General features: G+C 40.3%; 2 protein-coding genes across 15 annotated transcripts in view; one reads left to right on the forward strand and one right to left on the reverse strand.

The window, feature by feature from the left end:
• sv2ba (synaptic vesicle glycoprotein 2Ba) overlaps positions 1-23,071 on the reverse strand; it is a 40,948-nt gene that overhangs the window by 15,033 nt on the left and 2,844 nt on the right. For 3 of the 9 annotated variants that reach the window (XM_046031828.1, XM_046031825.1, XM_046031829.1), the window contains one exon: positions 17,666-17,797. The exons of 2 other annotated variants lie outside the window; for them this stretch is intronic. The gene's annotated coding sequence lies outside the window, so the exon portion shown is untranslated. Of the gene's footprint in view, positions 1-1,653; positions 1,791-16,134; positions 16,275-17,665; positions 17,798-23,071 lie in introns of those variants that run through there. 4 more of the 9 variants (XM_046031827.1, XM_046031823.1, XM_046031831.1 and 1 more) reach the window with 3 other exon arrangements.
• The window catches only part of LOC123958478 (A-kinase anchor protein 13), a 106,910-nt gene continuing 96,161 nt past the window's right edge, over positions 12,323-23,071 (forward strand). For 2 of the 6 annotated variants that reach the window (XM_046031815.1, XM_046031817.1), the window contains exon 1: positions 12,324-12,675. The gene's annotated coding sequence lies outside the window, so the exon portion shown is untranslated. Of the gene's footprint in view, positions 12,676-23,071 lie in introns of all 6 variants that reach the window. The other 4 variants (XM_046031816.1, XM_046031820.1, XM_046031818.1 and 1 more) reach the window with 3 other exon arrangements.

Here is a 23,071-nt window from a genome sequence, read left to right on the forward strand (position 1 = left end):
CCCCCCCCCCCCCCCCCCCCCCCCACCGCCCCACTTACCCCTAACACACACACACAAAAAACCCCACACAAATACACACACACACACACAGCATTTATGACTGTGCAGAGTTTGAATAGGTCACGATCTGCCTCCCTCTGAGTGCGTCCCCGGTGTTGAAAAGTCAAAGAGCCTCTTTGAATCGTGAAAATCAATGTGAGTCTGAGGTTTAACGTGAAGCAGAGAGGTCACAACATAATTTACAAGAAGCTATCTCAATTTCACAAGTGACCTTTTACCTCTCAGATAATTTATTAGTTTGAATGAGCCAAACTTTGTCATCTTCGCTTCATCACTTTCTGTAGCTTGTTCTACCGAGAGCTACGGAACCGTGCACACTTGTGGAGTTACATATTAATGCTGTGGTATCAGATTTTGGAGGAAATGCTGTTGGCAGACACACAGTAGATGCAGGAGTTGAGTTGCTCTGGGGCCAGCAGCTGAAGACCTTTTTCTTCAGGTATAGCTTCCTTTTGATTCTTTCAGTCACCTGGGACTCACTCAGTATAACCAGGCTCTTCCACTGCTGGTCAGAGGGCAGCTCCAAGCGCCTTGCTCTGCCTTCCTTTGATCATCTGGAAGTGCATTGCTCAGGGATCCCTCATCAGTAGTAACTGAGAGTTGGGGAAGTTTATTTATTCACTTTCTTCACCCATATTTGCACATCCAGGGACTTGGATATGAGCTGTAATATATTTGGGAAGTATGGAAATGGACAAAATCATTAATAAATTCTACAGCGTACTTCACCCTTTAAACACAGATGTGTCTATTGTGATCCATTCTTTCTTTCTTTTTTTGGATAGGATGTTTTTATCAGCACATCAGGGCACCATGACACCTGCACATGATGTCATCAGCATAACTGTAACCTTATTGCCTCAAAAGATATTGCTTGTCCTGATATAAAAATGACTGACCTTTACTACCAGTTTGCACCACCAGGGATCCAGTAAGTAGCTGGGTGAGGGGTTTGATTGGCTCTGAGATATTACAAATGCACTTTTGAAAAATAAACATCTATTAGAATGCATCAACTACATATTGTATGTTGCAACAACTCAGTTCATTTTAATCTCAGCTCCTCTGTGACTTCAAAAGGTCAAAGGACAATCCTCCATAATTTCTGGGGACAACCTGCCTGCTAACCTGTCAAATACATTTAATAGCAACATGTTTGTTGTTCATGCCAATACCTTTGCTACCAAAAATATGCTGCATTGAATAGATCCTGATAACAAAGATTCCTCCTGCATGCAATGGGAGACCTTCAAACTGACATGAGAGTATCCTCTTTTCTACACATCTCTACAATCAGCTTTAGCTGAAGAATTTGACAAATGGTACTATGTGTAGCAAACCATCTAAAGATGAGCGGTGTTAATAGACTGGAATGTCTATGAATTTTGTTATATACATGGCAATGATGATGGCTGAAATATAACTGTTGCTGCATTCTGATGTTGTTGCAACAGATAAAACTAACCACCAAATCATGGCACCACGGGTATTTTTTCAGTCTACATTATCCCTCACTTCCTCACTGTTTTGACTAACAAAAAAAAACACAAATGAAATGGCACAATGCAGCAAACATTTGAGAAAAAAACTTACCAGAGTTGACATCCCGTACTGTAAAAATTATTTCTGAACAAATCAAACACAAATATAAAATTGCTAAAGTCCAAGTAGCATTTTCATATGTCCAAAGCCTACATGTCAGTTTATCCTAAGGCCGTGCTGCAGCCGAGGCTGAGGGATTAGGATCCAACCTCACGATCCCCACCACACACACCCCCACCACCACTCCCTCTCCAAAGCTCATCCCCACAGGAAACTCCCTGGAATTAACCCCCCCACCTCTGAGACCCAATGGTACAGTCCCTCAAGTGTAAATAGCAACAGGCTCTGCCGATAGTGACTGCAAACTGTGGAGCCACTCCACAGGGATTGCTTGTGATACTCTTGATCTCTACAAACACTCCTCTACAGAGAGGTCAGAGGTCATTGTCAGCCTCCAGAACACCAGCCCTGGAGCTGTTTTGTTGCTCAATGACACTTCAGCAGGGCAGAAGCTTGCTGTCATGGAGACTTGAATCCTCCAGTGGTCTGCAATCATTGTCAAGAGTTTTACACTACCAGTGTCATCACAGTGGGGGAATGTCATGGCAAATTTGGATAATGGTTGTCTATATTTACAGCAGTAGGGATGAGACCTTTTGTCTGAGCATCCTGAGTGACACATCCTTGAGTGAGTGTGTCCTTGAGTGAGACGTCGACTCACTACTGTAGCTGCTCATCCATCCCGGGTAACTCCAGATAAGCATATCAGCACAAATGGCTAAAATATTCCTCTTCCCTTGAAGCAGGAAGGAAGGCCTGGTGGTTCATTTTGTTGGGTGTGGATGAGAGCAGAGGTGATTATGGATGTGTCTGAGTGGCACCTACTGCCAGAGATGGATAATCATAGCTCTCCTGCACCACATATCATTCCTGTGGTTTACATAGAAAATATGGACTGTGAGAGTAGAGAGGAGTGAGGCCACTGAGAGAAAAGCAGTTACAGTTGGATGATGGTTGATTGATGCCAAGATCTTCCCAAATTATAGTATATTATAAATATAAAAAGCATTTGATATATGAATGTATCACTTGGGCCTTAACAGGCCTCAGTTTCTGTCTTACACAGCCAAAAACATCTTTATGTAGTTTGTTTTCACTGGAGGTGTTAAGACTCTCCTCCTGTGATGTGAAAGTTAAAGACTTGATGCATCCAAATGTGCTTGAGCGAGACACTGAATCTCCGAAATGTATGCTGTGTGGTGGACATTACATGGGTGGAATGTGACTAAGTATATTTACTCAGATACTGTGATTTTCTCAGGCACTTGTTTTGCTTATTTGTACTTTTAGTGAAGTCATATTTTAATGCAGAGCTGTGAAGAGCATTTTTGCATTGTGATATTTTCACATTTACTTAAAAATGTAAAATATCTGAATAAATTCAACTGTTGCTGGTGGTGGACATCATCATAATCATCATCTGATGCACGGTGCAATAACTTGAATTTATACATTTATAGCTTGGAAAGAGCAGTTGTGATTCAGACTCCTCACCTTTTGTATCCTCTACAGCAGCAGCCTGGTATCAGCATATGGTGTATGAATAACACAACGATTTCTTAAGTCAATAATTTATATATTTTGTTGCTTAAAATTAGGAGATGTTTATTTGCAACCCCTCTTCACTGGTTGCGAGTGTCTACCGGTTGTGACCAGTTTAACCTAAGAGTGTTCACTATATACATTAAAATACGATAACTGTCACTTTATTATAAACTACACTATAAAATGGTGCAATATAAAGCAAATAATGAATGATTTTGGCCCTTAAAACAATTTCTTCATTCTTTACAGCAGCCAGTCTGCCAACTCATCCACCCCCACCGGGGGACATGGTACGGCCTGCTATGGGACATCATTATAGAGAGTAGATGTCTTGCATAGAGGCAAAGCTCTCTAATCCGAAGGCCAGATAATTCGAGTGCAAAGAGGATTAGCTCCACCCCAGCAGAGCCATTGGCTAAATTTAGCCCCCATGCTCTCTGTCTTCACCAGTCTCCATTTAACCCCTCCTCCAGGCCCCGCCCTTGGCTCCCTTTACCCCTCCATCCAGGCACACTGACCACCAATCACATGCTGCAGTTCATCCTTACGCTACCATGACATATTTGGACCTCTCCAACTGAATAATCCAGTATAGGCCCAACAATCGAGTCCTGTGTCCTGTAAATGTTAAAGATAAAAAGTGAATTCACGTCACTGGAGACCATCTTGATGCGATCACGCAGTTGTGAATTACCCTGAGAGCGAAAGTTCAAAGTAAAATGCTATTCTCCCTGATGCCTCTGCCCTTCATCTGCAGAGCTTCGTCCTCTGGTGAACACATTGGGATTACAGTTGATGGCGCCTGCTAGGCCTGCGCCAGGAGGAGGGACCCAGCCCGCACAATCCCCGCAGTGGCGAGCAAGCTGCATCGCAGAGGCGTCTCATGCAAACATCGAAGAAATTAATAGATTCCAGGGGGAGGATTCTGGGAAAAAGTGATAAGCCCGCTCCCCGGGTTCCTATTCCTACTGGTCTAACTTGAAACCACTGTGTGCTGCTTAACTTTATTATTTTCCTCCAGCAAACTCCATGATGAGTCCAGGGTCATATAGATGTTGTTTCCTCTGGGCCCTGACATCCTTGCAATTAGCTGCTTGTTAATGATCAGGGATTTAAAGCTTTTTCTACAGAGTCAGTGAAATGCATGGAATTTAAAATATAATTTGGGTCGAATTGACTTCGGTTAAGGAAATCATTTTCTGTCTTTCTTTCTTTTCATGAAATTTGTTACATGTTGCTGTTGTTTGCTTTCAGTCAGATTGATCTGAAGTACTGTTCATAAGCCCCTCAGGGTTTGTGTATCGCCCACTCAAGTTTCAGTTCTCTTGCCTTTTTCTTAAGTGCCTCATCTTCTGGATGTGAGCACAAAATAACTTTAAGATAACAAGGCAGATGAGAGACACAGCAAGTAAAACCCTGCTGTTGCAATTACTGCTAGTTTAGCCCAATTTGTTTCCATCTCACTTTGCCTTAATGGAGACGGTGGAACATTTTTTAGGGTGCACGTTCTTTTAAAAAACATTTTAGGAGCATCATGGTGTGGGTCTCAGGGCTAGGGCAAGTCCTAGAACCACCCTGGAAGTCTCCCTTTTGTTGTCCAATGTGCATGGGGTAAAGAGTTAAAAATCACACATGGTGAAAAGGTCTCCTTTTATGTTGTGATTGATAATGCAAAATATGATCCAAATGATGATACCTTTTAGAGTAAGTGATTAACTTTATGACATTGTAGAGGTGGTAGTAATAAATTTTAAATGGATTTTTCTCTCTCACACTGGGTAAACTTTGCTTAATGTAGTATATTTTAAACCACTAGACTGACATCTTTACATAGAAATATTCAGAGAGATGAAATTTGAGATTATGTGTCAGCAGAACTAAAAGTCTGGCCCTCTCTGAGCTTCTTTTGAATTTTCTGTCTGAAGTCGCTGCACCTTCACTCCTCCTGTTTGCTCCTAATTAAAGAGGGGTAGATCTGAGGGAGGTAATCTGCTGGGCTTTAGTGAATGGAGGTGGAATGTAGAGGTGGGTGGGAGGCAGCTTGGGTCCGACCGCCACAAATCCCTCTCATTTGATTGGACACACCAGCTCGGCTTAAGTCACCTGACCTGGTCTCTGGCGTGCACACAGGACTGCATGGGTGAACCCATCCACGCGTACATAAGTACATAAGTAAGACTTAGACAAAGACACAGATTGGTAAACTTTGACCTCAGCAGAAAATTCAGTCAGAATTACTACATTGAATATCATTTGAACAATTCATTCCTAGGTCTGAAAATGTTATTTTACCATTCAGGATGATTGGTGCAACACGCAACACACGCAACACACACACACACACACACACACACACACACACACACAAAGAGTTTGTGGGACAGTGATTTGTATTGTGGTGTGTTTAGACTCCCCAAAGACAGTAAATCCCAGCTGATGGGATCAACTGGACTTACTGACCTGGAGCACTACAGACACTGACATCTTGTGGGCATGACAGGGACTGAAGGTATTCATAAACGCTGCTAATTAAAATTAATAAAAACCTCTGACCTGAGATCTGGCCTTTGACTGACCACTGACAGTGAAAACTAGAAAGCTGCACCATGCCTCACCTTGATACACACACATTTATGCCAACTAGGGCCATCAGTGGTAATCTAATACTCAGCCAGTTTATGGTTTATAATCATGGTGACAAATGCTTTTAATAAGAGGTCAAAAGTTAAACTAACTTTGAAGCGAGGTAACTGGCCTATCCAGGTAACTTCAGGGGTAACTTTGTGATGTTGGGTTTAACTTCTCGATTAACCCGTACTACTGGAAAAGTTCCACCTGAAGCATGCTCTCAGGGAAATTTACGCTGCATATCTAAACTGATCCTTGCAGGCTATCTACGTGGTTAACTCAATGTTACCCTATACACATGAATAGGCTATTATAAGTGTAGGCTACACACCACATCTTTGCTCAGTGTTAATGATGACAGCTGTACACACTATTTGATAGAATATTTTTAGATTTCATCCTGACTTACTGCCACGTGCACTTTCCACTGGGGTTGCAGTTGAAAATAAGTTATTCCTAACACAGTAGCATGGCATTCATACAGGTAACCCTGCAACCTCTGTGTTATAGAGAGTAGATCTTAACTCATCAAAGAATACATTTCTATGATGTAGATCATGTGGATTATTAGAACATCCTAATTGTTTTCACATATTTTCAGTGTCCTAAAGAAATACAGAGCCAAGGGAGATGGTTAATAATCCGAGAAAAACATGGTAAAAGTGGTAAATTTAGGCTTCAAGAACAAAACTCGGAAATTCTCTGAGATGAAAGTCATACATTTATCAGAAAAAAATCCAAATCACTGTGTTGTGTTTCTTTTGATTAGGCCCAATTCACATCAATCTCTAAAGTCTAGATGTATATGATAACATGGTGATTGTTGGCTGAAATCAAAAGTATTTCCTCACTGCTAAATCCGATTGTAAAGTACAATTAGATTTCCCACTGCAGGCATAGTACACGGCAAGCAGTTGCATCTGTAGTGTGATGTTGCAGCCTGGCTTCTTGATAAAAAACACGATACGTTTTTTTCATAATTTTATGACTTTAATGTCAGAGAATATAAATTTTTTTTACTTGTAGATAGAGTTTTTTTTCTCGGATTATTAACCATCTCCCTTGGCTCTGTATTTCTTTAAACCTACAGTGGCCCTAATATGCACGTTGTACGTTATATCTAAATCATATTAAATATAACATAAGAGTCCATAATAGAGTATTACAAAAAGAACACTGTAAGGTTACTTATGAATTTTCTCAACGCTCTGCCAACAAGCCTCCCTGGCTTTGTTGGCCACCACACTTCTCGTATCCTTACATTTTCATTGTGCATTCGTGAAAAATACAGACCATTATGAAAAAACCAACAATGTCTCTCAAAACTTTATGACTTCCTTACCTTGTCTGTTGCACACACACCCACTGGTTTGTACGTAAATCACAAATGAGTTGTTCAAGTAAAGTCATTTCCCAAAACAGCTGGGCACTGTAGTTTTAACAAATGTTCCACAAGCAGGGGTAAATTGTATATTTGCCGGGGACTATTTTTTTAGCAGCGGATTAATACACATTTGGTGCTCCAGAGAGTATTTGGATGCGGCTCACTGCTGTGTTTTAAATTGTTTTTAGACAACAATAGAGGTCTACGGCACAATAAGCTAAATCAGGCATCAGTAACACAGGAAATACTTGTTCGTAAGATCATTGTTGGTTTTGGGGTTTTCATGGGATTTATTAAAAAAAAGACAAACAATTTCAGCAGATTTATCCCTTAACAGAAGCAATCATATTAGCTGTGGGATGGCAATGTTGGATGAATGACAGTAGCATGACTGTATGCTGTTATCTGTACAATTAGACCAAACACTATCAGGATAATTCTGAGCTACCTTTTGATGCTCTGAGACGTTTTTACATGCCGAGATGAAAAAAAAAAGAGCTGGAGCTGCTGGAAAATCTCACATCCAGTGTATATTTAAAGCTGACAGTTATTGAGAATTTGAATGAAATACCCTGAGAATTGTTGTACCTGTAGGGTTAGTATGTAAAACTTTCTGCTAAAACAAATGATGGGTGGCAGTTGAGTGAAGTGTCTTGCCAAGAAAACCGACAGCTTCAACCCAGAGATGTTTTTGATCTTTATGAGAAAAGAAAAAAACAACATCAAAGAAGTTTCATAACTGAGAAAGGCACTACCACAGATAATAGAAAGTCATTAAAACTTTCTGATTAGGGAAGATACATTTGATAGATGAATTAATGTAAAATAAATAAAGTTGTGTAAAAAGCCCTGGGAGTTTGCAGTTAAGATAGATAATGTAAAATAAAATACAATTACAAGAAGAGGTTCTAAAATGTCCAAAATGTGTCAACTTATAATAACAATCATCGGAATTTTTAAAGAAGTGAAATATTTACACATGGAGAGATTTTTAGCTTTAGCCTTGATACATTTCTCAAATAAGTGGTTTCAGTTGATGTAACTTAAAGCTACACTAATTAATATTTTTATATTAACAATGGATCAAATGACTATGTGAGAGAGAGCTGCAAATTTACTAGTCTCAGCGCTCTCATCAACCGTGTTTCCAGCCACAGCAGGCAGCTGTTTTCAGCAAAAAAACATGATAACCCACTGTACACTATACGTGGCCAGCATTAAATGGCAGACCTACAAAGTTATTGACCAGATGGTGAACACAATCATGCATATAGAGGCTAAAGGGCCAGATATTTCCCTAAGCATTTACTGACAAGATAGATCAATGAAAAGTGAGTTTTGGACAGACAACTGTATGTGAGTATGTTTACCACAAAACCCCTTATGAGGTGCTAATAAAATTTTGTTTTCATCTTGTTTGTGCTGCTTAAAATTAAGGTGGTATGACCCTGACCTTGGCAACAGCTGTTGACAAAACAGTCTCACCTCAAGACATCTGATGGAGATCATGTGATATGATCAAAAACAACAGGACATCTAATAAATGGACATTAAGGTGAGATTATAATAAAAAAATAATTTAATTAAATTTAATTGCAAACTGGCCAGGATGTTGTATATGGGCAACTTAGCCTGCAGTTTATTGACAAATATTACATAATTTGGTTATTGAAGTTTCCCAGTGAAGCTTTAACTGAAGAAAAACAACAAAATCCTTACGGCCCAGATCTAGTGAAAAGAAATGTGGACAGCGCTGCTGAATGTAAGAAGCTTTCCACAGAATTGTGAGACAGTATATGCTGCACTCTGAAGACACTTCAGTCAAATGATATAGCTCTCACTCCTTCTCTCTCTCCCCCTCCTCCCTCCTGCTGCAGCTAGTGTGTTTTTGTCTCTCTCTCCAAGTGTTTACTCTGGCCGGGGGTATTTCAGCACTATCTCTTCCATCCTCCTCCATCCAAGTCCTCCAACTTACAAAACCTCCTTTTATTGTGGCACAAAGGCTGCTATGTACTTCTTTGTGTCATGCTTGTTTCCCCGTCTCGCTCATGTTCTGGCAGTCTGCAGACCGCCCTGCTTCAACATTCCCCCCACGTCCCTTCACTCCTCCTCCAGACTGCAATAATGTGTCTAAGTGCAGCTCAGCATGGCGGTGAATAGGGACTCTTTTCAATACCACCTGCCATATATCTAACCCTCGGCTGGTTACAGGTGGAGGAGAGACACAAAGCTCAGAGCTTAGATGCTTGTGATGGAAAGTAGGCCTGGCTGCCTGCTGGGGCTCTGAAACACCCTTTCAGTGGTTCAATTTCTCATACAGTGATGGAAACTGTATACCTGGTGTGTTTGTAACACTGTGTGCATGTGTTTGATGAGGTGCCAGATACCAGCTTGTTTTGCAGAAAGTTGTGCTTTAAAGACAGTAATACGGTTGGCTGTAGCTTTAGGTGTTATGGGGTGTGAATATAGTTCTAGACAAAAAAATAGTGCAGAAATTTAATTTTACTGTAAAACATTTGCAGTTTTTATTTTATACTTGTCTATCCATCAGGCTTAATGTAAGTCTCTCTGTTCTGTCTGCTAGCAGAATACAGGGTATTTATTGTGCCTTTCCCTCTCTGGCAACAGGCATTTATTTGGAAAAGCCAGTAGACAGTAGTGTGATTCATCGGTAATGCTTTTGTCACAGTTATGATCCAGCAGATAAGCTATGCTGAGAGAGTGAAATGAGACAGACTGAATCCTAGATTCTGAATTGGGAACTAGAAATATATGTGAATCTGATCTGGTCAGTCTGCTCTTACAGGCGACCAGCCATCAATGTGGATTCATAGCTGGCTCATAAAATGATTAAAATCTTTTTAGGAAGTGCAGTCATTAAATCTCCTTCTGTTTCATAGAAAAACTCCCCGTTTCCAGCCCCATGGGCCATTCTGACATTAGTAACAGGGATTTCACCCGAACGTGGGGGCTCGCAAGGCTGAAATCCACTATTTTTATTTTCACAGCCACATAATAAAAGCTCTGTTCATTTCATGTCACTCCAAAGATGCCAATCAGGCGAATATGTGCCCTGGAAAGGAATGGTTTTAAACACATCCTTGTCTTATGTGTGATCCATTTTGAATAGGTCGTGTTATTTACAAGCTCTAATTCAAGCTCTGAATTTTGTTGATTTCTGATGGAGGGTATTAAACAGTTTGGTTTTATTCAACTAAAACCAGGGAATGAATGCTCCTGATCACCCTTATGCAGAGAAAAGGTGAAAAGCAAGGTTATTCTAAACAATGCATCCTTTATAAGTGTGTTTACAACAAACACACAAGGTCTAGTCTTTGTGCAATTTGTTCTTCATGGAGGGTTGACACGTGGTGAGTAGAACATATTTCACACCAGTGGGCTTCTGAGGAATTGAGGCATTTGAATGCTAAACAGAGCTTATCAAATGTGGGGAATCATTTCTGTATATAAGGAAACCATTTTTAGACAAGTACGCATACTGCATGAGTTGTTTTGTTGTGAGGTAAAACAGAGTCTTTTTTGCTTTTCCAATGCATTATGAGTATATGATAGACAAAAAGGAGTGTAAACCATAACCTCCAGTTGGGGATTCTTACATGGCAAACATATAGCATTTCATATGAAACGCATTTTGTTAGAAGACCCATTACACCTTGCATTAGTTAAGTACTATTTAACAAAAACATGTGACTAATGGCTGGAAATGGCTGAAGAGAGTTTGGGGTCCCTTTACTTCAAACTACAACCATGGATCTATACAATGTGTTTCCCTGCTTTCAGAGATCTTTGCAGAAGGGCTTCTGAACCAGCAGAGGGCAGTTCAAACCACAAGAGTTTTTTCTTCCTGTGCCTGAGAGGTGATATCCTGTATGCAATCATGACGAGACCTCCCTATTGAGCATTACAAACACGGAGTTGGCCAATCCAAATATCTGTGATTCACACTTTTGTGACAGTTGGTTATAGTGTGACCACTTGGCCAAAGACATGGACCACTATTTGATACATTACTAACCGGAGAAAAGTTAGTTATCCATGAAAAACCAAAAGAAACCAAAAGATAGAAAAGATATAATCTGACTGCTGTAATAATCAGTGACTTTACTATAATGTATGGCATGAATCACTGTGGTATTCATATGATATTCAGACACAGTATCTGTACTGAATAGTGGATTTAGTGACCTTACAAGTTAATGCATTTAAATCCTTATATAGTAGTACTACAGCCTAACATTCCCACAGGATATGATCATAGACTACGATATGATATATAGTTGCCCTTTCAGAATAGTAGTTTGCCATTACAGTGGTGGAGAAAGTACAGAGCTGTGGCGACATCAAAGTGATAGACTACCTGAATGACTCATAACGGTTGAACAAAACTGCAATTAAATGTGAACATATTACGCACGAACGCATTTATCATACTCCATACTTATCATACTTCATCATACGTCTTCCTTTATTTTTGGAAACATGGTAGGATCTCTGTCAACACAACAGCAGAAGTAGCTAGAGCTTTTTGGCCTTGAGCGGTGCCTTCAAAATAAAAGCGAAGAAATGTTTAACAAGCCAATGGGAAGTCTAGTTCCCACAAAACAACAAACAAACGAACACAAAACAAATTGGCTATGCTACAAAACGACATTAAACTTTCCCAGAACAACCACGTGTGTTTCTTGTGTTGATTTAGTGCAATTTTAGTAGGCTACTTCCAGAATCAACACACTGAGTAAAAACATTCACAAAAATTAGTCATGAGGTCAGACCAAAGAAGGTTGGAAAACAAATTTGTTATAATAATTTACCCTCTTTTTTTTTTAAATTAATTCTAGGATATCATTTAACCCAATATGCTGCACCGGACAGGTCGATGCGGGAGACAATTTAAAATGCTGCACTAGCGCTTCCGCATGTAAAACGCATTTGAAATTACTACTTTTATTGTGAAAACACACACACAGGATGATAATATATTTGTGCTAGCTTCATCTTACTGCTGAAGAGGGCCTGCGACACAGTTACAGTTAAAATACTTCACCTCAAGTATAGGCTACATTTTAAATCAATTACGTTAGCTCGGCCTACCTCATGAGTCTGAAAATATTCCAGATAGAGGAATATAGGAATATAGAGGATAGGACAGAGACTGAACTCCTAAAAGAAAGTCAATGCAAATAGGGCTTATAATAGCCCTCCTACAGACTCCTCCTCCACCCCGAGTTGTCCTGGGAAACACTAACAACTGTAAAGTTCAGTCAGCCCTCCTGCTTCTGAACGGGGACGCTTTGGTGGAAGACCCACGCCGCCGTTCATCCATTTCTATAGTTCAAACTTTTTTAAAAAGCCCCAAACACTTAGTCCATCCACAGGGAGGATTATTATGCGTCCAAAAACTGCCGCTTCTTCACACTGAGCTTCATCTGCTTGAGGTAAGAGGAGTCATGTACAATGTAGCACCGTCGTTAACTGTAACGTTAGACTGATATGAATAGACCCCGGCGTTACTTTGTATCTCTCAGCGGTGTCTGGCACTGAGAGAAGCTGTTTAATGGCTGCTGGACGCTGGGGTTTAACTTGTTGCTTTGTAGCCAACATCCTCATTCAGAGCCTGGAGGGCCAATGTGGGAGCTTCTCACGTTTCTGTGAACTCGGCGACAGCGAGGAACAACTCAGGTTGACCCACAGAAATGTAAAATGATAGGATACTATACAAAAGCAGCGAAAGTACAGTAACCGTAATATATATATATATAATAACTACAGGAGAAACACAGGATACAATGCAAAGTATGCTAACAATACTAGACACTCTGTTGTTAGCACTAACCACGTTAAGGTAGCTTTTTATTAAAAAGAAAACACTTACCATGATTAAAGCGATATGAAAGAAATATTGTAAATATAGGGGGAAATAATTAATTTCGAGCAGACTACTTAATATTGATTCATTCTTGTATCACAGTGTAGCCTATGCGTGGTGAAAGCACACGTGATGCCGAGTCACTGCATGTTGAAAAGGTCACATAAATTAAGCTGTCATTCAAGAATTTTGACTTAATAACTGCTTTGCATGATTAGGATAATCTGTACAAAATTACACAGCTCCATGTATGATTATAAAACCCCATTATATAAGTATGGTGAAAGATAAATGATAAATACAGATTGCCAACAACTTAGATAAACCTTCTGTTAAGCACAGAAAGATCATTACAGTCACTGTTTGACAACACAGACACACTTCATATGGGGCAAGCTTTGTTTTTCATACTAGTGGGAGGATCTGCACACATGTAAAGAAAAACAGTAGCCTGCTAATTCATTTACACTCGCTAGACCTCACCCACTTAAACATGTTCAAAGGACCAGGCGCACAAACAGCCGTCCTCTGGTTTCTCATGTTGTAACAGACCCATAGATTTGCTGAGAAGTCGCATCATGGAACATGTCTTCTTCACTTCCAGGGTTACTTAGACCAAATCCTAACTCAGAGCTCGTGTGCAAACTGCTCCAGTGAAGTAGCTCAGTAGCCAGCTTAAACTGAAATGCTGGTATCCTTTCATTTGTAGAACAACATACAAGCATCAGTAAAGTAAGAGATCCACGAGCAACAATAGATTCTACACAGAGCGATTAATGCAGGGGATGGTGATGGAGTAGTGGATAAGGTTCATGCCTTTGGTGTGAGAGACTCGGGTTCAAATCCACAGTGAGACACCAATGTGTCCCTGACGCAAGACACTTAACCCCTACTTGCTCCAGAGACATGCGACCTCTGTTGTGTGTATATAGCAATTGTAAGTCGCTTTGTCAGCTAAATGAATAAATGTATGTAATGCATACAGCATCAATGGGAAAAATACCTAGTAATAATAGTTAACAAATAGCGCAGTAGTCGAGGCGACAGATACCCACGGCCTGTACCAGAGGCAGGGGGGCATACTGAGATAGGTAGGGCCTGATTTTTTTTCTCATGATGTTTAGAGCAAAGCGGCACAACCGAGAGAAAGCGGCAACATGGCATGAGAAGGACAGTTGATCGTCAGTCTGACGTTATGTCAAACAGCAATAATAAGCTATCTTGGCTCAATTGTTGAGTGTATATGGGATCAAATAACATAATCATGATCCCATAGGCATCCAGCAATTGAGCGATACTAATCTAGTAAACTAGTGGGGGTGTCCAAGCTTTGTCTGAGGGGAGGCAGACAGTCTCAGACTTTGAAAAGCCCTGGTCTAAACCTGCTCTATGAAATGTGCAATGAGATAACTTTTGTAGCAATATGTAAATAAAATTTAATAAAACATACTTGGATGCTTCTCACTGTGTGATTGGCCTGTAAATCAGGGATACATATAGGTAATCACCATCCTCATATTACACTCTGCAGTCGAGGAGACAGCGTGAAAGAAGGAAATACACCTGTTACATCCTTCCTGAAACTTTCCAATGTGTGACTCATTTACAGTAGCAGTCCAAAGACTTTGCAAATTTTTTACTTTTATGGGTCAGAGGAAATTAGCGTGAGCTTCTCTATGACTCATAATTCCAAACCAGGAACTGGGGATCATTGGCTTTTCGTACTATGACTCTATTGGCACTTATTAACTTTTCAAGACCTGGAAAAAAAAACTCCCCTCAGTGAGTCTCTTCCAGCAAACGTTAGACTCACTTTTGAGGCAGTCCCCTTCAGAAATATGTGTTTAGCTCCAGTACAAGAGACAAGCATTTGGAAGGAGTTGGCCTCCCATTTACTGTAAATTACCACGAGGATTCTGGTGGCTCCAAGCTGAACCCAGCCAATTTCTCATCTTCACAAACCCCCTAATTTAATCATGATGGCGGATGCGCACAGTGTCAGCCTTGTAATTACACTGTATTTAGTATAGAATGGAGGCATTAAAGGAAGTCACACAGGTACTAGTTCATAATGTAGCACGCTCTCAGGGACGGGTTTTGTATGCCTAGGAGGGCTGAATTCCCTGCTGATATTCACAATAAAGCCTTGACTTAGTTTTTGTTAAGACTGGAATCGCTGGAATCCTCTCAGCACGCCAAGCAGCAGCCGCACTCGCTGTTCCAAAACAGCAAACATTTCTGCAGCTTGTATAAATTTTGTGCCCGGGAGTAGTGTCTCCTTCCTCCTGGGACTTGTTGGGCAGACTGTGTTGTTAATAGTTACTGTGCCTGTGTTGCCACCACATCTTTCTACAAAAGAATTGTCAACTTTGCCAGCTAGAAGTTTCTCTTAAAATAATGCATGTGCCAGTTTAAATTTGACATACCATAACTTTATATAAGTAACGTTCTCTAAATGTTGATTTAAATCAAATTTCTGATCAAATAATAGTTACCAAAGATGTACTGAAGTTTGTTGCTTGTTACAGTTACTGTATGTGTGTGTGCAGTAGTGTTTGTACATTCACAATGAAACATTATTGTTTGCATCTGCAGTCTGGTTGATGAGATGCGATCTAATAAGGTATCACGCAGACATTTGGTGCTGAAAATGTCCTCCAGAAGTGGTCAGACCTGCATTTTCATTGCAGTAACAACGATGTGTAAATGATAGAAGTCCCCATATGGACAGAAAGAAACCTTTTGTGTGGTGGCTCGCCAGGAAACAAATGGAAAAACGAAAAGAAGACTGTGAGGCTCAAATACAAGTATGCAATTAGATACTTGCAAAAACTGGATTGTCAGGATGGATGCTGTGCTGGGGGTATTTACTGTAGGCTTCAAAACTATCTGGAGGAGATCATCTTTTGTACACATACTGAAATGGGATTTCAGTATGTGTAGTTTTTGTGGTCCAATGAGTTGTGTTGAGAAAGCTCAGGTGTCTGTGCTGCCAGTGTACTGCTTAAACTGGGTGTGTTTCACTTACCCAGGATCTGATTTGTCTCTGCCATGTGTTTATTTAGGGTGAGTGCAGATGTCAACCTGGCATAACTGGAACAGGATTTTTGTAGTTAGGTTACTTTTGCATTGCTGACATTTCACGAGTCACAGATGTAAGCCGTTTTCCTTGAAGACAAATTTAAAGCAAAAAGAAAGGAAAAGAGAAATTCAGCAGGTTGTCTGACAACTCTTACTTCCATTTGGAAGACATTTTCATACTCCCCTAACTCCTGCAGCTGATAAGAAATGGATTCTCTCTGGTGCACAGTATACTTTTAAATTTTTCATTTGCACGTCAGGATGAGTTTGATTAAGTCTCCTGGTTGGAGATTTGTGTCAAACTATCACCATAAATAGCCCAGTTTTCCAGAGGTTCATACCAGGCTCGAAATCGAACCCGCCGCTGGTTATATGCGTTGGTGTCTAAAAAACATATTGACACACAAGAGGCATAGGAGAAAATGGTGCAGTCAGCTGGGATAGTGCGGAGCGGGGATTCAAGGCAGCATGTCATTTTTTGAGGTGAAAATTCCTGCCTTGCCAAGGTGACTTAATCAAATGTCTGGTTTTGTCCAGCCAACTGTCAAACCCCCCAAAATATTCAAGTTATCATTATGTAATACCAAGAATAGCAGGAAATAATAACATCTGAGAGCCTGGAACTATGAAATATTTCAATGAATATATGGAAATGATAACCAATATGTTATGTAGGCAAGGCAGCTTTATTAATATAGCACATTTCAAACGGAGGCTATTGATTGTGTTTTACATAGGCAAAGTAAAGCATGAAAATGAGCAATACAAAGAATAGAATAGAAGAGAGAATAAAATTAGATTGTAAAATTGGATAAAATGAAATAAAATAAATGGCATAAAATGAAATAGAACGCAAATGACAGTTACAGTGAAGGTACAGTGCAGTAATAAGTTATAAGTTGCCCAAATACAACAAAGGAAATTAAAGTGCAGCAGAGAAACCAATCAATCAAAGGCCCAGGAGAGGAACAGAGCTTTTGATGTAGATTTGAAAGTGGCTAGTGTTGGGGCACACTTGAGATCATCAGTCCAGTGAAGTGGTTCAGTGAATCCCAATGTTTCTGTAGAATTAAGTGGATGAGGTTGAGCAGCTGATGACCATGTTGTTTCATAGAGATTTGGATTGTTATCGGCCTTGAACCCATCCTATATCCTGAATAGACTGTGTGTCTGATTGAAAGATAAAGAGGTATGAGTAGTGTGTGTCTGCCCAAGCTCCAAACTACAACACTTTCAATAAGGGTGTGTTTTGAAAGCAGAAGCAGGTTGCAGCAGACCCCTTACCTGCGGCCTGCAGACTCCGCCTCTTTCCTCTGACATCAGGGCTTTGATCTGCCTACTGTCTGTGTTAGCACAAAGCCATATTTAGCTCAGTGTAATCAGTGTGGTGAGAGCTCACATGTCCGCTACTCAGGATACCTGCCTAGTATAAACACACCTGCTCTGTCTGATGGACTTAACGTGAATTTAACGTGCACCTGAAAGAATCCGCTCCCAGCCGTCGCCCTCAAATCGACTGTGGGTAAGTTTTCCATTGAAGCCTTCATGTGCCGCTTTGGAACATGTTGAAGCTGCTTGTTGAGCTTTTTGTTTGTAGGTGGTGATGTCATCTGAACAAAAGCAAACAATTATGTATGAAATTACACATTCATGAAGGTTTTTTTCCTTCCTTGTTCCTTCCTCTTCTTTGTTTTTGATAATATTCCTGAGGGCAAAGTGCACTGCGATGCACCTACTGCGCCTAGCAACGTGTGCCTTCTTGATAACGCTTGATGGGTTTAACAACAACACGTGTGACCAAAGAGACTACTGTTATATGAAGTTGTAATTGGGCTCTGCCTATGGGAAATGTTGTGTTTTATCTCTGCACACATACTTCCTTGAAAGGTAGTTGTTAGTTAAAGCTATGATTTGATGCTACGACTACATAAAACTACTGGTTAGATTATTTTGAAAGACCTGATATGTTTCTGAAAGGATGGAATATGGAGGCCTCACTCATTTGTATTTCAAATAATGTGAATAAGAAAATTTCTGTTCCATTCCTTTGGACCAAATGATAAAAAAAGATTTTCCACTTTGTGACAAAGCTTTCTAGTTCAGACCTGTTCTTTATAATATTTGTGTAGGTTCTTATATTCACTTTGTTCAGTTTTTCAAGGTGTTTTTCTAGGTTTTCTGGTTTCTTCTCCACATTATGTTAATATTTGGTCACATGGTGTAGCCTATGTTGTGCTTTCTAAGGCTGTGATTGGTCTCATGTAATGAGTTTGCTTGGTACAAGACTCAGGGACCTGGACGAATTGAATGTAGACATTTGAACATTGTCAGATTTTGTGAAAATATAAAATCACAGTCTCTGATGATACAATGCGATGGACTACATGATTCTTACTTTTAGTGGGGTACTTAAGCAAATAAGTACTGCATGTCCATTAAGTTTGTGAGACAGATGAAAAAACAGGTTAAAATCAAAGAAACAGAAGCTGTGATATCCTGGCTTGGAGTCCCTAGTAAGCATCAAGCTCCAAAAATGCTGGATTCTGACACCTTCAGTTTGTGATGCGGGCTGTTAAAAGGTCTCAATATCCTCACGATCATCAGGGTTATTTTAGAATTTAGAAAGCTCCATCAGAGTCACAAAAACCTTTTTTATACAACTCTTTTCACAGGCTGTGTAGTGCTCCTCATGATGAATACACTGATCTGAGTGCCCCTTCAAAAAACATGGAGCATGTGTCAGTAGTGCTTAAAGGGGCTACATGTAAGAAAACCAGTCAAATTCATTCTCTGCCATAAAGCAGAAACTTCCATAGGTCTTTCTTTCTTTCTTTCTTTCAAGAGACACCTAACTTAATAAACATGTTAAAGAGGTGGTATTTTTGGCTTTTTCCCTCTCCTTTATTGAGTTATATACCTTTTTGTGCATGTAATAGGTTTGCAAAGTGAAAAAGCCCAAAGTCCAGCCCAAAGTCCAGCCCAAAGGGAGTTCCAATCTCCCACAGAAAACTGAGCTGCTTGAAAACAGCTCGTTTGTAGTCCAGCCGCTTCCCTTTCATCCCTGTGACGTCACAGTGATGAAGGCAAAATGCGCGTCAAAACGCTCGCCAAGCGGCTAGTCAAAAACACTGAGCTGCAGCACACACCCTCTCCTCTCCCTTCCGAACACTAGCTACCCTCCAGGCAGTCAATGGACACAAAGTTGTTACTGTCTGCAACACAATGCAACACAACGTCAAAACTATTATTTCTTCACATTGTGTCGTTAGTTCATTTTTGAATGTTTTATTTAATTTTTTATTTTTTTTTATTTTTATTTTTTTACATTTAGCTCCTTTTAATAATAATACAGCATCCAGTCAATATGTTTGCAGTTTAATCTAATACACAAATTGATGTGCTTGAAGAAGCAGCAGTAGGTTCTAGAGGTTGACTACTTCAGCATGTACTTAGATCAATATTAATCTCAGTTCGGCCATTCTTCGTTTCCTGTTTAAGAAATAGAGCATTCTTGTGGGCTGAGATGCCTGTTACATAGACAGGGAATCAGTGCAGGAAGTGAGCAAGTCATGCACATCACTGGCAATTCAGTTCCCAAAACCACTTCAGTGGCTTTAGTTTCACACTTCTTTGAAAACTGGCCATATTTGAACAATTTCTTAAGAAACAGAGTGGGTTGAAATGTGTCATCTGGTTGCGATGTATTGTGTTGGAAAGGCCCTAGAGAGGTCACCAGTGTATCAAAGGGTAAACACACACAAACACATGCATATTTGTGGGTAATTTTGATTGCTTCTGAGTTTCTACAAGAAACTTGCATCTCTCAGTTTCACATAGAAGGACCCAGCTCTGAGATTCAAACCCAAGATCTTTTCCATGAGATGACAGAACAAACCACAAAGCCAATATGTGGTCACTGTCCAAGCTTTGGAGATGTACTTCCTTTTATTGCGCATTCCAATTAAAGTTGGGTTGTTAATTGAAATGATTTCACCTAACAACAAACATTAGCCATTACTGCAGTTAATATTAATCTGATAAGGCCTGCAGTGAGAGGTTTGCGTTGCTCAGGATTCTCCTGGCTAAACCTCTTAGCTAACAGCCACTTTCCTTTTCTAAACCTCTGATGCCTCCCGTCTTTCTCTGTGTTGTTTTCTCTGCTTCTTAACCCCTATTCTTTTCATTGTCAGTTTGTTTGACAAGTTATATTAATCAATCAGTGTCTCCTTCTGTGAAATATTGAATTTTTCGGTACAAACATTTCATCAGAAAGCCAAGACACCCTTTAAACGCCCCTCTAAATGTTAGCCCAAGCCTGTTCTTTCTGAAGAGGTTGTCATGCGTAAAATGTAATAGCAGCATTCATATTTGCATAAAGTTCAGCATTTTCCAAAATACAGACCAGCTACTGGCTTTTTACAAAGGTAACAAAATCTACTACCAGCTCCTCTAAAGCTCACTAATTAACACTTTATATCTCATTTTGTCTAATCGATATAAAACCCAAAGTGTAATAATACATTTTCCCCATAATATGATGGGTTATGTATTGGACTTTTTGTTGGCTGTGACCAGTAACTTCCTGGAGTCTGTGGTTGCCTGGTTAACTGGTCCAAGAAATAGTTAGGCACGCAAATTGACTTTTACTAGGTATGCACTGATCCATATTTTTCTGTCCCAATATTGATGCCAATACCTGGGCTTTAGTTATCAGCCGATGCCGAGCACCGATCCAATACCAGTGTAAAATGAATAAGCTGCATTCCTCACTGTGAGAAAGAGACTGGGAATCATTATTTTTCCTGTAAGGCACCATCAGGCTTGATTAAGCACTTGTTTTTAGCTCCTTCCATGCTATTTTAGTTCTCATCGCAAGATGTTCGGATCTAGCGGCGCACTGCTGTCATCATCGATACCCGATATTTGAGTCTGTGCTGGATCGGAGCATCCCTAGTTTTTACACTTGGTTTTTATATGGATTAAACAAAGAAAATACATGTTGGGGAGCTTTATTTAGTGTACAGATGTGACAAAGATATCAATCTTCTATCCTAATGCTCAGCAAAAAAGAAAAGAAGAGAATAAGCAGTTTTTCCAAAAATATTCCTTTATATTATATATTAAAAAATGTTTTCTATTGTATAGAATCCAGGTGTGTAATACCTTGTATTTTCTCACATAATACACATAAACAATGCCTGAAGCACATATTCTATTTTCTACCATTTTACACAGGTAACTAAAAACACGGGTGATCTGCACTCAGTACTGTGCCTGAACACATCCTGTGTAGGCACAGACAGAGAAAGGAAGCTGCTTGTGCCACTCTGCTAACATGCTGTTCACTCTACATCTTCGGTGTCTACACAAGGTGTTACAATACCTAGCTAACCATGTTTTGTACACAGTGATTCTTCACGGTGTTGGAAACAAAGGGGGAGGGCTAGGCATCAAACCTGGAGAGGAGCACTAATCAAGGCCCTGTCCCTGATTACAGGCCAGCCCCCAGTGTGCCTCACAATAAGATAATGCTATCTGGGCCCACAGGTATTTGGTTTCATTGGAGAGGGTAATAACTGTCACCAAACACTGAGGAGACCTTTCATCCCCCGGCCTTGTGTTGTCAACCAGCGTTTGTGTGCCGTCACTGCACAGAGGCAGCTTTTGTGTGGCAGGGTGAGGTCACGTCACCACGATGGCCTCATATCTGTCTATAGACACAATAGCTTAGATTTGATTAAATCAAACAGCCGTGACTATCTAAATGGTGGTCAACATGGCATGTCCAAGTTACTGTGGTGGCGTTGTTGAGGAGGTGACGTAGCCCTGACTAATTTAGCCATGCCCCTGAAGAGCCGAGCTGAGCCGTAAAAAGAATCCTACACAGAGCAGATGCACTTTGCGCTCTCTGGGGTGTGGTGCTATAGGGGAATGCAGTCATTGTACGACATGTCGTGGTGGTAGACCAGTAACTAGTGGTTAACCAGGGGAGAGTGTGTGAGAGGTTAAACAAACATTTGAGTTAAACATCAGACCCAGCTGAGCCACACGGAGCGTTAATTCACTCTGTTATGTGTTCATTTAGAAAACTAGCCGCTGACAAAAATGTACTAGTTTATTCTTGGTGAATTTTTACTCATTTACTCAATTTAACTGCTAATGGTCATCAAGAGTTTTAGAAGTCTTGTGTTATGAGTTGGACGCTGTTCATGTTTGGAGTGAAACTTTTATTTAGACAGAAAAGACAAATGAGCCTTTTTGGGCCAAAAAATAATCTTGTACTTCTTCTGTTCGGTCTTTATTTCTACAGCAATTTTGAAATGTGACATCAGATCAGGCCCCAATCCCAAGCTCCAGCATATAAAATGTGTATGAAATGGAAAAGACAGTTTGAAAATAAAAGAATAATAGGAAGTTAAGAGGAAAAGGCTGAGGTGAACTTTTGGTTGTTCATATGAACTCTGTCTCTCACCAGGGTTTAAGTCCGCCTGAAAGCTTCCCTGGCACTCTTATCTGCCATTTGGTAGAAGCATTTATCCAAAGCTCCTTACTGTAGCACGAGGCCTTACATCCAAAGAAAAAGAGACCCTAGTGGACATTGAAACCCCTAAACCTGGCAGGGTTTGTCGAAGGCTTGTAGTATTGTTCCTCACAGTTTGGAAAAACAGCAGAGTTGTATGTGGATTTTATGTCAAGACAAAGGTGCCTCTTGTCTTGATGTTTTGTATATTTGTCAGATGCAAGCAAACGGACCAAAACAGCCAGTAAGAATATGGTATCCAGGCCAGGTTGTCCTTAGTTCATGCCTGCATATGTAAAGCGCAGTGTTAGTCCTACCCCTCTCTGAGCCCTGTGTCTGTTTTCATCATGGAGCCCTGGTGTTG

Source organism: Micropterus dolomieu, linkage group LG20 (assembly GCF_021292245.1).
Source record: "Micropterus dolomieu isolate WLL.071019.BEF.003 ecotype Adirondacks linkage group LG20, ASM2129224v1, whole genome shotgun sequence".
Taxonomy (NCBI): Eukaryota; Metazoa; Chordata; class Actinopteri; order Centrarchiformes; family Centrarchidae; genus Micropterus; species Micropterus dolomieu.